This window comes from Palaemon carinicauda, chromosome 19 (assembly GCF_036898095.1).
Source record: "Palaemon carinicauda isolate YSFRI2023 chromosome 19, ASM3689809v2, whole genome shotgun sequence".
Classification (NCBI taxonomy): Eukaryota; Metazoa; Arthropoda; class Malacostraca; order Decapoda; family Palaemonidae; genus Palaemon; species Palaemon carinicauda.
Window position 1 is genome coordinate 91,024,490 of NC_090743.1, and position 6,000 is coordinate 91,030,489.

Genomic DNA, 6,000 nt, shown 5'->3' on the forward strand with positions numbered 1-6,000 from the left:
TTAACCTTTTTCAAACCGATATATCTCCTAGCATGGTATATACACGGCTTAGCACGGTATCATGTAATATTCTTATCTCCATAAATAAACCATAAATTCCTTATATTCTTCGAAAGATAGGTCATGGTCAAATATTTCCTAGTCATCAGTACAATTAAATTTTGATAGAATTTTTATTATTATTATTTGTTAATCACAATTTACAGACACTGGTGGATCATAATATGATATTTTAAGTTACATCAAGATTCCGACAGCATCTATTACTTTTCTCACTGTATGTGCTGATATGAGGAGCATTTTTTGACCCCTTGTACTCCTATGAGTATTGGTTCCACTTTTACTTGAATATTCCATAGGCTTCTCAATTGAATTGGTAATTCTTAGTACTTTACTATTTTTCTCTCTCCCTTTATCTTCAACTCATGAGTCTTATGGTACTCCCACATCTATGAGTGATGTCTTTGTTGTTTTTTTTTGTTAACCAGCTAGCGTGAGGTCTGGTGGATGTGCTTGTATAACCCTTTTCGTCCTTATACTGCAATCCCAAAGTAGTTTAAGCTGATCATTTTCAACTACAGCTTGAAGTTAATATTCGTATCATTTATTGCTGCATTGTATTCCATATTATCCACACAAATTCTAATGGAGAACTTTATTATTATTTTTATTACTTGCTAAGCTGTAACCCTATTTGGAAAAGCAGAATGCTATAAGCCCGAGGGCTCCAACAGGAAAAATAGCCCAGTGAGGAAAGGAAGTAGGGAAACCAGAAGAAACGTAATTAATGATTAATATGAAATATTTAAAAAAAGAGTAACAACATTGAAATGAATATTTCATATATGAAAAAAAAAGAAACAGGAAGAGAAATAAGATAGAATAGTGTCCCCGAGTGTACCCTTAAGCAAGAGAACTCTTCCCCAAGAGAGTGAAAGACCATGGTACAAAGGCTATGGCACTATCCAAGACCAAGAACAATGGTTTGTTTTTGGAGTGTCATGTCCTTTCTTATATTGATTTTGAGCGAGTGGTAAACATTCACTGGGCATGTTGTTGATGGTTTACTCTTTTGCCGTACACTTCCTGCACTTTGACGAGATGGTCCTTCTGTCTACTCCTCCTTCAATATATCTTGTTCTTAAGCCTGTTTTTTTTTATGCTGTCATTATCATCTCTTATGTTTCCTTCTTAAATTCTCCTCTTTCTAACCTTGGTCATGTTTCCTTACTAGCTAAATTTTCCGTTTCTCTCATGAATTGTCCATGGATAGGTTTTCTTATCCATTCTTCTAATCTCTTTTTTTAGTGTTCTATCCTTACACACTTCTGGGTCTTCATCCTCCTTTATCAATTTATCTTCCAATACACGCATTAGCCATTCACCTTCACAAGTCTCAGTGTTCTAATTTTGATGTTGACACAATCTTCTGTAATTATAAATCCCTTTTCTCCTTCACTTCGTGGTATAAAGAGCCTGTCGATATTCGCTCTTGGGTGTAGTGCTTGATACATGATCATTACCTTTCTAGTTTTTCTATCCATGTTGCATCGTACTGATTTCTTCCAAACCACTATTCAAGCACTGTACCTGATTACAAGCACTGGCCAGATGCTTATAGTCTTTAACACATCTTCAGAGATAAGCTTTGACATTATTATAGTTTTGATTATTTGCAAATATTCTCCTCTAATCATTTCCATCATATCTCTGTGTTTTATTGCTTTTCCTATTACCCACGAGGTTTTTGTAGCCTGCTTCGTCTATATTCTTAATGACATTTCCATCTCGCAACTTCAACCCTTCCGGCTTTGTTAATTTTCCCTTCTCCGTGTTAACTAGAGCAAAATTCTCTATTCCAAACCCCATCTTGATGTGTCCTGTTACAATTCATACTGCCTGCATAAGCCTGGCCTTTTCCATAGCATCTTTCTTTAACAGTGTGATATCATTTTTGAACATATAGGTTCCTGTGGCCTAATGGATAACGTCTCTGCCTGGTGATCATTAGACGCGGGTTTGAGTCCCGCTCAAACTCGTTAGTTCCTTCAATGTCTGCAACCTTGCCATGCTTGTGAGATAAGGATGGGGTGTTTACGGATCACATAGGTTTACCTGCTGAGTCATCAGCAGCCATTACCTGCCCCTCCCTGGTCTTAACTTGGGTGGAGCTGGGTCGTGGTCGTTAATCATATGATATATGGTCAGTCTCTAGGATATTGTCCTGCTTGCTATGTGAATGTCACTGTTCCTTGACTCTGCAATTTATGAGAGACCTTTAAACCTCTTTTTCAGCTGCCACCCAAATTCGGTATTTCCAGCAGTCTTCTCTTGGGAATCATACCTACAACGAAGAGTAGTTGGAATATTGAGTCCCATTGGAATATTATTATTATTATTATTATTATTATTATTATTATTATTATTATTATTATTATTATTATTATTATTATTATTATTATTATTATTATTATTATTTGGTTTTCAACGTGATCACTGAGATAATGTGGTCAAGTAAAAACATATTCCTATCACGGATTACATAAACGAGAGTAAAAATTATATTCAATGAACTGTATAAATGAGAAGAAATGGACTTTATGCAAAATACATTAGTAAAGAGACGAACTATATGCTTGATAAGATTTGTAACTGAAATATGATTAGAACCAAAGTAAACAGAGAAAAATAAATAAATTATTACTTTGAGGATTATGACAAATGTCAAAAGAGTAATAGTTTTGATGAGTATTTCAAGAGAAAGTATGAAAAACAAAAGAAATACTGACACGGAAGGAACAATTTCAGACACCATTACAAACGGGGTGAAAATATATTGACGTTTCTTGAAAGATTGAAAGGTGGGGGACGTAATTGAGAAAAAGTTAGTTTTACAAAAGTCTAGAGATCAGAATTCCAAGGAAATGTTGAAGGAACTGAGAAATGATACAGGCTTCGATATAAATACTTCATCAAACGAAGATATAAGGTTGTTGAAGTTATAAGGAATCCCGTTAGGGCATATTTCTTGAATAAAAACAGTCAATGCTGAATATTATGCAGGATAAGGAAAAGTGTATAGAAGTAACATGAAATCATATGCATCCTCTCCATAAAAAAAAAAAAAAACGTAATGACTTACAAAAACAAAAATTACAACAATTCTGGTTGAAAAATGAGTTACACTATTCAAAGGTAATGGGAGTGTATTGGAAACGTCCCTGTCTGGCGATCTTATGGACGGGTGTTCACCATCCTTTTGAACTAGTTATGGGAGGTTTCAGGGGGACTGTATAGATCTTCCTCATGAGTCATCCGCAGCCATTGCCTTGACCTACCTGGTCCTATCTTGATGGTAAAGGATCTTGGGTCTTGATCATATGTGTATATGGATAGTTTCTAAGGCATTGATGTGCTAGGCAGCTAGGGTCTTTTCACTGTCCATTGCCTGTGGCATTCATGAGTAACCTTTAAACCTTTAAAGATTTTATCTGACTAAGGCAAAGAATTGTGAGAACTGAAGCAAGAAAGGTTTTGGAATGCATCAGTCAAATTTGTTTAACCTGTGCGAGCGGGCAGTTAGGTTGTAACTGAGAAAGGAGGGGAATGCAACTAAACTTTATTGAACAATCATTGAGTTTATACACAGCAACTTCCGAGGAAGACCGTCACAAACATTCAAACATGATGAAAGCTTGTGCTAGCATGACAACACCGGTTGGTCTATTAACAGTACAGAGAAGAGCGAGTGATAAGATAAAAAATCGAAACCGTTACAGTTTACGAGCGTGTATGAAACGCTTCCGGCACAAGCCAAATAAAAGCAGAAAAAACGAAAATAGAGAGAAACAATTTCTGAGAAATTTTTATTATTATTATTATTATTAGTATTATTATTATTATTATTATTATTGAATTCGCAGGGAAGGTGAGGACTGATTATGTTAAAGCTTAAACTTATTCAAATTATGACTTCACCTTTTGTGTATCTCATCTAACTTTTGAAATGTTTCGTTATTCACTCAGTCATTGTAGCTGATTTGATACATTCTTATATATATTTTCTCTTCTCTCTATCTCTCTCTCTCTCTCTCTCTCTCTCTCTCTCTCTCTCTCTCTCTCTCTCTCTCTCTCTCTCTCATGCTTATCCGTGTTCTTCAGAGAAGGAATAAAATGGCGTTAGATTATAATAGACAAGTATTTTTCCTTCCCAGCTATAGTCACGTTCTCCCGTGATAACTCGTTCCCTAATTATGAGCAGAATTATTCAATGAAACTCGTAAATTGCTGAGAACATTTCCTCTTTTCATGGAGTGTTGGATCAATGTAACAAATATATAAATAGGACTTCCGCAATACTTTTTAATTTCATATTTTAAAAGACGGTGACAAACAACCCCTTTGTCATTATCTTTGGTATCCAATTAGAGTGAGCAAAAGTCTGCAAAGAATGACTTGTAAAAATAGTCAGATTCATAAAAGCAAGATAAGATTTCTCTAGGTGTGTGTGTGTGTGTGTTTGTTTGTACACATACAGATATAATCAATTATTTTGAATGAACAAAGTAATAAGAAGTTGAGATAATGAGAGAAATTTATTTTCTTTGACCGACTTCATGAAATAACAAAAAAAGAAAACTTTCATTTTTTACCTTATGATTGTTTACGAAAATATATTGTTTAGTAGATAAAGGGAAGGAATGTAAACGTCAAATAATTTACCAATATCTTTGAAAAATTACAATAGTTGAAGAGTGTTTAGGGAAATTGGATATTCAGCCTTTTCACGTTTAAAAAGATGAATGATGAGTAAATCAAAAGTGAAAGTAAAAGTGGTTCATGATAAAACAATGAAAAATAACGCTGGAAGAATTGAAGCTTGAAATTAAACTTTAAATACGAGAAAATTTAATAAACTTAAATGAAGAGCTTTACAAGAGGCATTGAGGATGGGGATGATATTGCATGCAAGAATGAAAAGCCTATATTTGTGAAATACGGAAATTTATCTAAAAATAAGGAATACTGATGCAAGACTATTTCAAAATGCTATTTACAATACAAATGAAGGACTTGTGAATTTCCATCATAACCAGTAATTACAAATAGAAAGAAGTATAGATTTCACTCTCTCTGTAAAAAGGAAATTGTTAATACTGTTTACTCACAGAATTCAGATTTACTTAGTATGATGTTGAATATAAGATTCCTTCTTAAAAGTGGTCTCTAAATCGTAAGGAAATCTTAAAACCTTCCACAATATGGAAAGAAGGTGCTGACATAAATCAGGATATTTTAAGAGATCACCTTCCTCACCCGCTTTTCCCTAATCAAACTTAGCTATAACTTCTCTGAAAGAGGGAAGCTCTCTTCAGTTTATCTAATTAAAAGCATTTATATTTTGAGTTACCATGCAAAGTATCAATATAATCTCTACGTGTTAATAATAAAATTTGAATACGTAGAGACCGAGAAAAGATTCATAAATTTTCACGCACCTCTTCAGATAATAGCACCGTCTTTTATAGAGAGACGGATAAATATGAATCAAATACAAAACATGCTATGCAGTTTAAATTTTGCAGAAATATATTTAGCGTCTTTGGCTACTCCTAAATTTAAAGAGAAAGAGAGAGATTTTTAAGAATTTAGACTGTGAAAATATGTAAATTAATATTAATAAAGAATTCCTCAACAGTCTTAGATTTTTAAATGACAGTTTCATTAAGTGAATCATGGGAGAAATTGTAGAAACTGAGAGAAGATTTGAAAATAAAAAGCACAAATGTTGGACTGAAAATGTATAGGGGTAAAACTAAGATAATGTTCCATGAAAATGCAAAGAGACCATATAAGGGTTTTGCACGAACCTCTACAGAGTGTTAAGGAATATACGCGATTAGAACAGACAGTGTTTCCCAAGAACATGCGACCAAAATCAATAGAAAAATAACCATAGGATGGGTAGCTTTTGGTAAATAACATGAGATTATGAGAAGT